General features: G+C 46.9%; 1 long non-coding RNA gene across 3 annotated transcripts in view; it reads right to left on the reverse strand.

Annotated features, from left to right (window-relative positions):
* LOC102167762 overlaps positions 1-12,834 on the reverse strand; it is a 33,962-nt gene extending 21,128 nt beyond the window's left edge. Inside the window, exons 1-3 of one of the 3 annotated variants that reach the window (XR_303889.3) lie at positions 12,723-12,834; positions 12,415-12,494; positions 1,366-2,280 (exon numbers count right to left, since the gene is read on the reverse strand). This is a non-coding gene — a long non-coding RNA (uncharacterized LOC102167762). Of the gene's footprint in view, positions 1-1,365; positions 2,281-12,414; positions 12,495-12,575 lie in introns of those variants that run through there. The other 2 variants (XR_002344774.1, XR_002344775.1) reach the window with 2 other exon arrangements.

Here is a 15,169-nt window from a genome sequence, read left to right on the forward strand (position 1 = left end):
TGGGCCTCTCTCGCAGCATATGGAGGTTCCCAGGCTAGGGGTCTAATCGGAGCTGTAGCCGCTGGCCTACACCAAAGCCACGGCAATGTGGGATCCTTAACCTACTGAGCGAGGCCAGGGATCGAACCCACAACCTCACGGTTCCTAGACGGATTCGTTAACCACTGAGCCACGACGGGAACTCCTGCATTGGAATTTTTAAACTTTTTTTTTTTTTTTTTGCCAAGCCCATGGCATGTGGAAATCCTGGGCCAGGGATAGAACCCCTGCCACAGCTACAGGGACAACACTGGCTCCTTAACCCACTGCACCACACGGGAACTCCTAAACAAATTTTTTTTTTTTTTAAACTTCAGGGGAGCCAAATGAGTAGTCAAGAAGAAGAGCAAAGAAGTTGGAGTATCTTACTGCGATGGACTGAGTATACATGTGTTCCCTGAAAATTCATGTGGGAAAGCCCTACCCCCACCTCAGCCACAAAAAGAAAAACAATGCTATTTGCAGTTCTATGGAGAGACCTAGAAACGATCATACTCAGCGAAGTCAGTCAGAAAGAGAAAGACACATGCCATATGATGTCACTTACATGTGGAGTCTAAAATATGACAGAAATGGGAGTTCCCATCGTGGCTCAGTGGTTAACGAATCTAACTAGGAACCATGAGGTTGCGGGTTCGATCCCTGGCCTTGCTCAGTGGGTTAAGGATCCAGCATTGCCGTGAGCTGTGGTGTAGGTTGCAGATGCGGCTCGGCTCCCGCGTTGCTGTGGTTCTGGTGTAGGCCGGCGGCTACAGCTCCGATTGGACCCCTAGCCTGGGAACCTCCACATGCCGTGGGAGCAGCCCAAGAAATGGCAAAAAGACAAAAAAGAAAAAAAAAAAAGACAGAAATAAACTTGTCTATGCAACAGAAACAGACTCAGAGACATGAGAATAGACTTGTGGTTGCCAAGAGGGAGGAGGGAGGTTAGGGAGGGACCCATGGGGAGGTGGAGTCGAGAAGATGCAAACTATTCTGCAGTGAATGGATAAAACCACAGGGTCGTCCTGCAGTGCATAGGGAAGGATGTTTGCTATTCTACCATAAATCATAATGGAAAAGAAGCCAACAACACGCAAGCCTCATGCCCCATGTGACAGTGCGGGGTGGGGGGGCCCTTGGGAGATGCTTAGGTAACCACGGATGCCATGAGTGCCATGGGAAGAGCCACAGGAGGGATGGCCTCTCCCTTTGCTGTGTAAAGAGAGTGAAAAGGCAGCTGTCGAGCAAGGGCAAGGAATGCCCGCAGAATGCCCGCAGGCTCTGGTCTTGGACTTCCAACCCCCGGACCTGTGAGCGACACTTATCTGTTGGTTAAGCCACGCAGCCTAGGCTATTCTTTTATTCTATTCTTTTAGAGCAACCCCGAGCTGACAAAGACACACAAATGCAGCTATTAACTGTGATGGGGGGGTGTATTTTCTCCTTTTCACTGGATTCTGGGGACAAAGCAGTGAGCCTTTGTCCTGTTTCGAGGATCAAGGAATGGAGCAGCGAGGCAAGACTGGTTCAGGAACCTTTCAAGATCAAAGCTAAGGTGGTCGCAGGCAGTTCCTTCCAGTGACAGCGTTGTCTCCATCTCTGAGCCAAACTTGATCCTGTCCAATGGACTCGGTGACTACAGTGTGGCACTGGGAGTGAGTCACTTGAGGGACGGAAGATAGGATGTTATTGTGAGCTACCTCCTTTCACACCCTTGGTAAGATCTTTGCGAGTCGTGTTTCACCTGGAGCATTTCATCAGTCTGCGCGCATGTGTTGAGGTCCTACGATGGGCCAGGACCCACGTGGTCCCAGGACACTGAAGTGAATGGTACAGAGACCTTGTCTTCCAGGCTTGTGACATGCTGTGTCCCCCGACTAGAAGCACATGCACCTCTAGAGACTCTTAAGATTGTACAACCGGAGTGACAGCAGCGTCACGGCTGTCTAAGTCATTCCTTTCTTTCTCCCCTTTAATTTCCAACAAACGGGACACCCATCACTGCACGAAAGCACCTGAGCCCAGCACATCAGGACCACGGAGAGATCCAGCCAGCTGTGCATCTGAAGGTGGGTGCACAGGACCTTGGAGGGCGATGTGGAGCCAGGGGAGTGGTGGCAGCACCGGAGGCGGTGACATCCTTTCCAACAGAGCAGGTGGAAAGCGAAAGGAGGGAAGGAAAGTCATCCTGGCCGTGCAGGTGCAGCTGGAGGCGCCCACTGCTCTTCAGGAACACCTCCGATTTCTGAGGAGACATTTCTGTGACCAGGAGGCGGGGGAGGAAGGAGAAAGCAGAAAAAGAAAGTGGAAGGAAAGTAATTCCTAGTGTAAATTGGTACAGCCACTGTGCAAAACAGTATGGAGAGTTCCTCAGCAAACGAAATATATAGAACTACCATAGGATCCAGCTGTCCCACTCCTGGGCATCTATCCAGACAAAGCATTCACTCAAAAAGACACATGCACCCCTATGTTCACTGCAGCACTATTCGCAACAGCCAAGACATGGAAACAACTGAATGTCCAGCAGCAGAAGACTGCATACAGAAGATGTGGTCCATATGCACAATGGAATACTACTCAGCCATAAAAAAGAATGAAAGAATGCCATTTGCAGCAACCTGGATGCAACGAGAGATTGTTATACCAAGTGAAGTCAGAAAGAGAAGGACAAATACCATATGATATCACCTATTGTGGAATCTAAAACATAGCACAAGTGATCCTATCCACAAAACAGAAACAGATCACAGACTTGGGGTTGCCAAGGGGGAGGGGGGAGGGAGTGGGATGGATGGGGAGTTTGGGATGCAAACTATTACAATTAGTTTTTTTTCTTTTTTCTTTTCTTTTTTTAGGGCCACACATGTGGCAGATGGACGTTCCCAGACTAGGGACAAATCAGTGTAGCAGCGGCCGGCCTATGCCACGGCCACAGAAACGCAGGATCCGAGCTGCATCTGGGACCTACACCACAGTTCATGGCAATGCCAGATACTTAACCCATTGAGCGAGGCCAGGGATCAAACCTGCAACCTCATGGATACCAGTCCATGTTCATTAACCGCTGAGCCACAACAGGAACTCCTGCAAACTGTGACATCTGGAATGGATAAGCAATGGGGTTCTACTGTACAGCACAGGGAACTATGTCCAGTCTCTTGGGTTAGAACAATATGGAAGAGAGTAGGAAAAAAATGTATGTATATGTATACCTGAGTCACTGTGTTGTACAAAAAAAATGGAAGGTACATTGTAAATCAACCATTTTTTTTTTTTTTTGTCTTTTTGCCGTTTCTTGGGCTGCTCCCGCGGCATATGGAGGTTCCCAGGCTAGGGGTCCAATCGGAACTGTAGCCACCGCCTACACCAGAGCCACAGCAATGTGGGATCCGAGCCACATCTGCGACCTACACCACAGCTCATGGCCACGCCGGATCCCTAACCCACTGAGCAAGGGCAGGGATCGAACCCGCCACCTCATGGTTCCTAGTCGGATTCCTTAACCACTGCACCACGACGGGAACTCCTCAACCATGTTTTAATTAAAAAATTTTTTTTCTTAAAAAAGAAAGCATTTCCTGCTGTCCGCCCCAGCATTCTGACAAGAGATCTGCTCATAGACTTCTGGGACCACCTCAGCTCAAGAATCCTCCTTACTGGGCTGGGACACATTTAAGCTCCAAGTGCTAAGCACATACCTCCCTTGGCGCCCTTTTTCTCCTCTGCCAACTTGTTCCATGCACAGGCACCCAACCTCAGCAGCAAGTCTGCGCTGCTAAGAGAACTGAAAACTTGTGCCAGAGTGCCACCTCTTGGAAAACAAAGGAAAGGGTCCCAATTACCAATGTACTGAACTATTACAAAGTAACAGAGCCTTGGAGGGGCTGTCAGCATCATGGTGATGTGGGGTGCTCTGTCTCTCCCCTTCAATCTCTACCAGTAAAACATCCTTAACTCGACAAAGACTCCTCTGCGTAACACACCAGGAGGCTGGAGAGTTCTGCCCATCTGCACATCTAAAGGTGATGGACTGGAACACGCAGAGATGAAACCGGGAGGACACGGAGGTGGTGCCCATGATCCTGGACACAGCAGAGGTACCTGCCATCCCAACCCTCAGGTGGTAATGCCAGTGACTGCAGGGACATCAGCAGTAGAAGGCACCAGTGACCCCACAGGCACAAGTGACAAGAAGGGCCCTGGTTGACACTTCTGGCAGAGGCTGAGGTGGGTGAAAAATACCTATTCTCATATACAGCCACAGGCAGCTCAGGTAAGACAAACCCCAAATATGAGCTGTAGCACCACCTACTGGAAAAGAAAAGAAAAGCCTCTAATCACTAACCTGTTGAATTGCTAGAATCAAATTTTTAAAAAAGCTTTCCCTTAAGAAGAAAGGTGTTTACTGTTTTTCTTTCTTTTCTTTCTTTCTTTTTTTTTTTTGCTCTTTAGGGCCACACTCGTGGCATATGGAGGTTCCCAGGCTAGGGGTAGAATTTGAGCTGCAGCTGCTGGCCTACACCACAGCCACAGCAACACCAGATCCATGCGGCGTCTGCGACCTACACCACAGCTCATGGCACTGCCAGATCCTTAACCCACTGAGGGAGGCCTGGGATCGAACTCACATCCTCATAGATCCTAGTCGGGTTCATTAACCGCTGAGCCACAAAGGGAACTCCGAGTTGACTCTTTTGAATGCACCAGTAGAGGGCCAATTTATCAAGCCCCCCAAACCACAGCAACACTGTATGAGAAAAAGAAAATAACAATTCTCCAGAAACAAACTTAGAGTCACGGAATATTACGGTCCAACTGATGAGAGCTCAGAACTAAAAAATGATGCACGGAAGAACTACTTCATCAAAGAGATTGAAACTCTAAAAAAAAGAAGGAGACAGAAATTCTGGAGCTGGATAATGCAACAAATGGGATGAAGAATGCATCAGAAAACACTGGAAATTGGGCCCCCCACGTGGAAAAGAGAATTCACAAGCTGTGGTGCAATGGGATCAGCAGCATCCCTGGAGGGCTGGGATGCAGGTTTGATCCCAGCCAGGCACAGTGGGTTAAGGATCCGTCATTGCTGTAGCTGCAGCCTAGGTTGCAACTGTGGCTCAGATGTGATCCCTGGCCCAGGAACTCCATAGGCCTCGGGGCGGACAAAAAAGAAAAAGAAATAATGAAAGATAAAAAAAGGGTATTTACCAAAGAATCCAGCAAATTTATCTTTGTGACATGAGTTAGATATAAAAGCTTTCCCAGACAGAAAAAAGCTGACAGAATTCAATGCTAGAACTGCCTTATAAGAAATACTGAACAGATTGTGGACTGTAACCCTTCAATAAAAGCTTGAAGGACAAAAAACAAACAAACTGAAAAGAGCTTTTTTTTTTTTTTGGTCTTTTTAGAGCTGCATCTGTGACATAAGCAAGTTTCCCAGGCTAGGGGTCTAATTAGAGCTGTAGCTGCCAGCCTACACCACAGCTCACAGCAATGCTGGATCCTTAACCCGCTGAGCGAGGCCAGGGATTGAACCCACAACCTCATGGTTCCTAGTCAGATTCATTAACCACTGCACCATGACAGGAACTCCAGAAAAGAGCCCTTCTATCTGAAATGAAGAGGCAAAAGAACACAAAACTTGGAGCAAGGTGGTAAACAGACACATCAGAAAACTGCAACTCTATACCAGGACAGGTTGTCAAATAGACACAGCATAAAAGCTAAAAAAGGAAAAAGCAGTACAAACAACTACAGCTGCTTCAATTTGGCAACAAGCTCACCACACAAAAAGGGATAATTTAAGACAATGGAAAGAGAAACGAGAAAGAGGAAGAAGATAGCGCTCATATACACAAATGAAGATAAGATGCTATTAGCAGAAAAAGGATGATTGTATCTACGGGACATTTTATACAAATCTCATGGTCACCACAACACATAAATTTAGAGCAGAGACATGGAACATAAGAAAAAAAAGGAAACTACGAAAAATATCATAGACAAGCAGTAAACTGAGATGGCAAACAGAAGCCACATAAGAAGCAACAATGGAGACGGAAAGCAACAAAAGATACAGTCACAGGGTTAAGCCCTCCTCTACCAGTCATTACTAGATATAAATGAATTACATTCACCCATCAAAAGACACAGAGTGGCGAGATGGATGGACAAATAAACAAGACCCAACTATATGCCTCTGGAGACTCATCTCTGGTTTTTTTAAACTTATTTATTTTTTTGCTTTTTAGCACCACACCTGTGGCATATGGAGGTTCCCAGGCTAGGGGTCCCACAGGAGCTACAGCCACCAGCCTACACCACAGCCACAACCACACAGGATCCGAGCCGCGTCTGCGACCTTCACTGCAGCTCACGGGCAATTTCAGATCCTTAACTCACTGAGCGAGGCCAGGGATTGAACCTGCAAACTCACATTCATTTGCACTGCGCCACGAGGGGAACTCCCTCATCTCTGGGTTTTAAAAAAAAGCAGTGGTTCGAAGGAAGGAATGGATGATGATACTCCAAGCGAGTGTCAGCCAGAGAAAGTGGGTGCAGCCACCCTCACATCAGACAAAACAGACTTCAGGCCAAAAGCGGTAACCAAAGATAATAATGATTGGCACAACACTGTAAATCAACTATGCTTATATAAAAATTTTTTTAAAGATAATAATAGACATTATATAATGACAAAGGGGACAATTCATCAAGAAGATATAACAGGAGTTCCCTGGTGGCTCAGCAGGTTAAGGATCCGGTATTGTCACTGTAGTGGCTTGGGTTGCTGCTGTGATGCAGGTTCGATCCCTGGCCTGGGAACTTCCACATGCCATGGGTGAGGCCAAAAAAACAAACAAACAAAAATAGCCAGGGACTCTAACACCCCACCTACACCAATGCATGGATCATCCAGACAGAAAGTCAACAAGGAAACCACGGCCTTAAATAAAACATTAGAACAGATGGATTTGAGAGATTTGTACAGAGTATTTCATCCAAATGCAGCTGAATATACATTCTTCTTAAAGGCACATGGAACTTTCTCAAGACAGACCATATATTGGGCACGAGGAAGACTCGATAAATCTCAGAAGACTGAAATCATATCATATATCTTTGTTGACCACAGTAGTATGAAACTAGGAATCAAAAGCAAGAAGAAAGCTAGAAAAATCACAAATATATGGAGACTGAATAATGTGCCACTGAGCAACTACTGGGTCAGTGAAGAAATCAAAGGAGAAATTTTAAAATACGTGAAGACAAATGAAAATGAAAATATGACATATAGAAATCTATGGGACACAGCAAAAGCTAGACTTCTAAAACTGAAGTGTATAGCAATGCAGGATTACCTCAAGAAACAAGAAAAATCTCAAAAGAGTCTAATTTTATATCTAAAGTAATTAGAAGAATAAGAATGAAGTCCATAATCAGTAGAAGGAAGGAAATAATAAAGATCAGAGGGGGAATACATGAAATAGAAATGAAAAAGACAACAGAAAAGATCAATGAAACTAAGAGCTGGTTCTTTGAAAAGGGGAGTTCTTGCTGTGGCTCAGTGGGTTAGGAACCCAATGTAGTCTCTGTGAGGATAGGGTTTCAATGCCTGGCCTTGCTCAGTGAGTTAAGGATCTGGCATTGCCGCAAGGTGCAGGGTGGGTCACAGATGCCGCTCAGATTCAGTGTTGCTGTGGCTGGGATGTAGACTGGCAGCTGCAGCTCTGATTCGACACCTAGCTGGGAACTTCCACATGCCATGGGTGCGGCCATAAAATGAAAAAAAAAAAATGGCAACTCTTTAGCTGAACTCTAAGAAAAAAAGAAAGGAGGCTCAGACAAATAAAATCAAATGTGAGGAGTTCCAGTCGTGGCTCAGTGGTTAACGAATCCGACTAGGAACCATGAGGTTGAAGGTTCAATCCCTGGTCTTGCTCAGTGGGTTAAGGATCCGGTGTTGCCGTGAGCTGTGGTGTAGGTCGCAGACATGGCTTGGATCCTGAATTGCTGTGGCTGTGGTGTAGGCCGGCGGCTACAGCTCCGATTAGACCCCTAGCCTGGGAAACTCCATATGCCGTGGGAGCAGCCCTAGAAAAGGCAAAAAGACAAAAAAAAAAAAAATCAAATGTGAAAGAGGAGAAATTACAATGGATATCACAGAAATGCAAAGGATTATAAGAGACTATTACAAAAAGCTACACCAACAAATTGGACAACCTGGAAGAAATGAATAAATTCTTAGACTCATACAAACTTTCAAGACTAAATCAGGAAAAAAAAGAAAATAGGAATAGACCAATCACTAAGACAGAGATTGAAGCAGTAAATCCAAAAGTTCCCAAAGAACAAAGGTTCAGGAACAGACTACTTCACAGGCAAATGCTACCAAACATTCAAAGAAGATTTAATGCCTATTCTTCTCAAATGCTTCCAAAAATTAAAGAGGAGGGAACCCTTTCTAACTCACCTTACAAGGGCAACAATTTTACTCTGATATCAAAACCAGATTAAGGACTAAAAGAAAAGAAAAATAACCAATATCCCTGATGACTACAGACACAGACATTCTCAACAAAACAGTAGCAAAGTGAATTCAAGAACACATTAGGAGTTCCCATCGTGGTGCAGTGGTTAACGAATCCGACTAGGAACCATGAGGTTGCGGGTTCAATCCCTGGCCTTGCTCAGTGGGTTAAGGATCCAGCATTGCTGGGAGCTGTGGTGTGGGTCGCAGATGCAGCTCAGATCCTGTGTTGCTGTGGCTCTGGGGTATGCCAGTTGCTATAGCTCTGATTCGATCCCTAGCCTGGGAACCTCCATATGCCACAGGAAGTTGCCCTAGAAAAAGGCAAAAAGACAAAAAAAAAAAAAAAAGAACACAGTAAAAGAACATACACATGACCAAGTGGGGTTTGTCCTTGGAATGCAAGGATGGTTCAACACACACAAATCTATAAATGTAATACATCACATCAATAAAATGAAAAAAATCACATGACCATCTCAACAGATGCAGGAAAAGCATTTGATAAGTACATCCTTTCATGATAAAAACCCTTCACAGATTGGGTGTAGAAGGAACAGAGCTCAACATAATAAAGGACATACAACAAACAAACTCATAACTAACATTATCCTCAGTGGGGAAAAACTGTTTCCTCTAACATTGGGAATAAGATAAGGATGCCCACTCCCACCTCTTCCATTCAGTACAGTCCTGGAAGTTTAGCTAGAGCAATCAATCAGGCAAGACAAAAATAAAAAGGGTCCAAATCAGAAAAGATGAAGTACAATTGTCACCATTTGCTGATGATATGATCTTACATGTAGAAAATCTAGGTGTTCTCTTGTGGCACAGTGGGTTGAGGATCTGGTGTTATCATTGCCATGGCTTGGGTCACTGCTGTGGAATCAGTTCAGTCCCTGGCCCACAAGCAACAAGCAAAAAAAAAAAAAAAAAAAAAAAAAAAAAAAAAAAAAAGAAAGAAAAGAAAAGAAAAAAAGAAAACCTGAAGAAGTAAATTGAAAAACCCCTGGAAATAACAATTTCAGTAATGTGGCAAAATACAAAATCAACATATAAAAATCAGCTGCATTCCTTTAAACTAATGATGAAGCATCTAAAAAAGAAATAAACAATTCCATTCATGATAGCATCAAAAATAATAAAATAGGAGTTCCCGTCATGGCTCAGTGGTTAACGAATCTGACTACGAACCATGAGGTTGTGGGTTCGATCCCTGGCCTCCATCAGTGGGTTAAGGATCTGGCATTGCTATGGCTGTGGCATAGGCCGGTGGCCACAGCTCCAATTGGATCCCTAGCCTGGGAATCTATATATGCCGTGGGTGCGGCCGTAGAAAAGACAAAAAAATAATCACAATAAAATAAAATACCTAGGAATAAATTTAACCAAGGAAGTGAAATATCTGTATAAGGAAAACTGCAAGACTTTGCTAAAGGAATTCAAAGAGACACAAACAAGTGGAAGTCCACCCGAGTTCATGCACCAGAAGAATTAACACTGTTAAAATGGCCAAAGTACCCAAAGCTATCTATAGATTCATAAAACTACCAAAGGCATTCTTCGCAGAAACAATCCTAAAATTTGTGTGAAACTGCCAAAGAATCTGAGTATCCAAAGTCATCCTGAGGAAAAAAGAACTAAGCCAGAGGTATCCTGAGCACTGATTTCTAACTATTCTAAAGGGAGTTCCCATCATGGGTCAGTGGTTAATGAATATGACCAGGAACCAAGAGGTTGAGGGTTTGATCCCTGGCCTTGCTCAGTGGGTTAAGATCCGGCATTGCTGTGAACTGTGGTGTAGGTTGCAGGCTCGGCTAGGATACTGTGGTGCTGTGGCTGTGGTGTAGGCCGGCAGCTACAGCTCCGATTCAACCCCTAGCCTGGGAACCTCCATATGCTGCGGGAGCAGCCCTAGAAAAGGCAAAAAGATAAAAAAAAAAAAAAAAAAAACTATTCTACAAAGCCATAGTAACAAAAACAGTATAGTAGTGGCACAAAAATAGACACATAGATCAATGACACAGAACAGAGGGCTCAGAGTTAAATTCCAGCATGTGTGGTCAACTAAATTCAACAAGGGAGCCAAGAACACCCAATGGGAAAAAGGGTGCTGGAAAAACTGGAGAAACACATGTAGAACAATAACAGTCCTATCTCAACTCATGACAATTCCCTCAAAATCGATCAAAAACTTAAGTGTAAGACTTGACACCACAAGATTCCTAGAATAGAAAATGTCATTGATACTGGTTTGATACATTGATATGAAGTCATTGATACTGGTTTTGGTGATGACTTTTTGGACCTGACACCAAAAACACAAACCACAAAACCAAAAGTCAACAAATGGGGACTACATCAAACTTACAAGTTCAGCCAAAGAAACACTTAACAAAATGAAAAGGCAGCCTACCGAATGGGAGCACATTTTTGCAAGCCATCTATCATATAAGGGGTTAACATCTAAAAAATACAAAGAACTCATAGAACTTAATGACAAAAAAGCAAAACATTTAATTTGAAAATGGGCAGAAGAACTGGGCAGACATTTTTCCCCAGAGGACATCCACATGGCCAACAGGCACATGAAAAGACGCTCAACACCCCTCATTACTAGGGAAACATCAAGTGCAAACCACAACCACCTCGTTCAAAGGCACACCTGTCGGAAGGGCTATCCTTTCAGAGACAACAGGTGCTAGTGAGCTTGTGGTGAAAAGGGAACCCTTTGCATTGTTGGTGGGAATTTAAATTGGTCCAATGACTATGGAAAACAATATGGAGGTTTCCACCAAATTAAAAATAGCTCTACCATATGAGCCAGCAATTCTACCCCGGGTATATACCCAAGGAAATGAAAACAGGAATCTGAGGAGCTATATGCACTCCTGTGTTTATCACAGCATTACTTAGAGTAGCCAGGATATGGAAACAACCCAAATTGATTGACAACAGATGGAAGGATAAAAGAGATGTGCATATACAGAATGGAATATTATTCAGCCATGACAAAGGAAGACATCCTGCCATTTGCGACAACATGGGTGGACCCTGAACACATGATGTGAAGTGAGATACATTAGACAGAGAAAGCAAATACTCTAAGGTGTCCCTTATATGCGGAATCTAAAAACTCAAACCTGTGGAAAAGCGGAAAGAAAACTGTGGTTACTAGGGGTTAAGGCTGATGGTGTTTAAAGGTACAGATTTGTAAGAAGCAGTAAATAAGCCACAGAGATCTAATGCACGGTATAACGAATACAGACAGTAATACTTCAGTAATACTGTAGTATAATTATGTAAAGTGATAAATACCGCCACAGAGCATATTACCGTATATAAACGTATCAACTCACAGCCATATGCCTTACATTGACACAATGTTCCACGTGAAATTGAATTTTAAAAATGACAGGACGGAGCGAGCATGCCTAACAGGTCCTATTTTATGACTTTAAAATGCGCTAAACTGGTTACACCAACAGCAAGCTCTGGAGCGAAAAAAGAACCCCTTGCATATTTAGGGCGTTCTTGGCGATGCCACAGCCAAAGCGCCTGAAAGCAAAGAACCCCCTCTCCTCCCGGCAGGACGGAGGCCGCGGGAGAGCGAAGGCAGGTCTCCCGGCCCCAACCCGCCCCGCAGCGCTGCCACGCGCGCCGCTAGCCCCGCGGGCACCCACCCTGCCCGCTCGCCCCTCCGCGCCCAGGCCTGCCAGAGGCAACGGGATGCAGCCAGACGGCGCGGGCGGCCGCTTCCCACCGCAGGACTCGGGAGCCTCCCCCCTCAACCCCCGGAAACGTGCCCTCATGTGGCGACTCTAGTTGTCGCCGGGGAACTCGCGGCCAAGACTTACCCACTGGGGATACAGCGCTTCTTCACCGTGACGCGAAGGGTGTGGGGCTCCTACCTCCCAGGAACCCACGGGCAGGCGTCCTGGAGAACAAACCGCGGATCAGCTGCAGCCAGGGGCACCACCTCCGCAGCGGCTGAGCCCACGGGTTACCCAAAGCGCACCTGAGCGCCCGCTCCCGCCCTGAGGCGGAGGGGCACCTCGCGCGTGCTCCCGGACCGTTCTGCCCGCAAGACCCAGGGAGCCCGCGCCACGAGGCGCGCGTCCGGAGCGGTGATCCCTCCTGCTCCGCGGCAGATCGTGCGTCCTACCTCCGCTGCCCAGACACAGCAAAAGCGCCGTCCATCCAGATGAATCGTATTGCCCATTAAAGCCTGGTGGGAGCTCTGCTCGATAGGAAAAGCCCGCTCCGTCCCACCTCCGCAACGCTGGGTAACCAGAGCTGGACCCGCACTGGCCGCTGGGAATTGTAGTGCCCTGGGCCTGGCCGACCCCTTACGCATCCCCTTTGGGAATGAATGGGATTAAGAACCACTGCATTTTACCGCTTTTGAGAGCCCTGCTTGGTATGCATCAAGTGCAGATGCCTAGTATTTCTTGAGTGCCTACTGTGTGCCCAACACCTTGCTAGGATCGGTGGAGGGTGGATGAGTTCATGCCCCAGGCTTCTTCCTCACTCTAGGTTAAGCAGAAAGATGAATTTGTAAACAAAAATTATCAATTATAGTGCTGTTGCAAGTCACAGAAGGGCCAGAGTCAGAGCTTCTTGGAAGACGTGGGACTTCAAGCAGGCTTTAAACTTGTAATGATGGAGATTACGTGAAAAGTGCAAAAACCAGAGGAGGTAGATGGCAGGGAATAAAGAGGAGAGTTTGATGGGGCCCTCTCCAAGGTTTCTGTGGGAGAGAGGGGAGCAGGGTTTAGGGGGAAGCGGACGCTTTCGGAAAGGACCTGCATTTTGCGTTTCTCTCCAATCGAGACTTCTAAGTACAGGCACAGAGATTCACCTTCAGTTTTGAGCAAAAGGAAACATCACAGGATTTGCTTGTGTCCAGTGTCTGGACCTCATGGCTCATGTTTAGGTCAATCTCCTGAAATAGAAAGAGGATGTCAGCAGGAGAAGCCTTGGGTCCCCCTCTCGCCCTGATCTCCTGGCAGGGGCTTCTCGTGGGGGGTGGGGTGACAGACACCTGCTCTCACCCTCTCTACTCAACTCCAGGAAGGAGGCTGGATAGAACCACCGTGATTGTGCTGTTCCTGCCTTTCTCCGCGCCCCCTCCCCAGCTACGCTCGAGGTGAGATTCCCCCCGCCCCCGCCCGGCCCCTCCCCTCTTCTGCTTCCTCCCTCGTCTCCCACCCCTAGGAAGACCCCGCGTCATTCTGAGGCACCCCCTCTCCTCACCCGTCACCAGGAGAAGCAGGGCCTCGCTGGGCTGTGAAGCCAGGTGGGGGAGGGCCCTTCCTGTGGTATTCGCAGGTGTACTCGCCAGCATCCCTGCTCCTTACAGCAGTCAGGGGAAACTCAGCCCAGCCCTCGCCCTCCGTGGAGTCAGGTGGCTGCAAGAGCCCCAAGACACCGCCCCCCTTTCTGAGAGCAAAGTTGACGTCCTTGGTCGGAGCCCAGCACTGCAGGCTCACGTTGCTCAGGGCAGGGACCACGGAGCTGGGCCAGGCACGGAGGGAGGGCTTGGGGAGGGGCCCTGGAAGGAGGCAGAGCTCAGGACTGGAGGTGCCAGCTCACCTGCCCTCAGGACACCCAGGTAGAAGGGAGAGGGAAGTGGGGCCTGGGGAGTGAAGGATCGGGGTGGGGGAGTTTAGGAAGAAACACTCACCATGTCTCCCTGTTTCCCTCTGGCCAAGACACAGCCCTGCAAAGAATGGTCCCTGAGACCCAGGCGCCAGCGGGAGCCCACGTGGTTGCCCTCCTGGTCCCTGAGGGGCGTCCAGGGCTCCTGCACTTGGAAGTTCTCGCTTCCCCACGCTGGACTCAGGCTCCCACTCTGCTCTCAGCTCCTGCATCCCTTCTCCCAGAGGCTCTCCTGTGCTGTGGTCAGCTCCCAGCCATCAGGCCCTTTCTCGGTTCCACAAAATCCCATGAACCCTCCTAGTTTCTCCTTCTCCCTGAACCACTCTTGGTGCAGAATCTTTATCTGCACACGGTCAAATTCAGGCCTCAAATTCTAACACACCTAGATGAGCCAGAAATGCTGAAAGCCGGGATTCTGTGGGGAAAATGGAAAAAGTTGATACAGAGAAGGTGAGAATTTCTTGGCCAGGAGGAAAACAACTGGACCTTAGAAGTGAGTGAAGGAGTCAGTGTTAGTAGGTTTTTGTTGTTGTTGGTTGTTGGTTTGGCTTTGCACCTGCAGCATACATAAGTTCCTAGGCCAGGGATCGAACCTGCACCACAGCAGTGCCCCAAGACACTGCAATGACAATGCCAGATCCTTAACCCACTGTGACACAAAGGATTTCCTATTAGGGAATATTTTTTAATGGAATGTGAGGTGTTTCTCTAAGGTCTATGTGCAGAGAGGGAGTAAGATCATGGTTGATGCATTTAAAAACAAATTCAGTCTGGGCTTACACTAGAAGTTCCTAGGCCAGGGATCAAACCCGAGCCAGGCCACTGCAGTGACAATGCCAGATCCTTAATCTACTGAGCCACCAGGGAACTTCTAAATAATTTTTAAAACAAAGCAATTGGAAATGAAGACACATAAAAGACATGGGCTGGAGTTCCCGTCGTGGCGCAGTG

This window comes from Sus scrofa, chromosome 6 (assembly GCF_000003025.6).
Source record: "Sus scrofa isolate TJ Tabasco breed Duroc chromosome 6, Sscrofa11.1, whole genome shotgun sequence".
In the NCBI taxonomy this organism is placed as follows: domain Eukaryota; kingdom Metazoa; phylum Chordata; class Mammalia; order Artiodactyla; family Suidae; genus Sus; species Sus scrofa.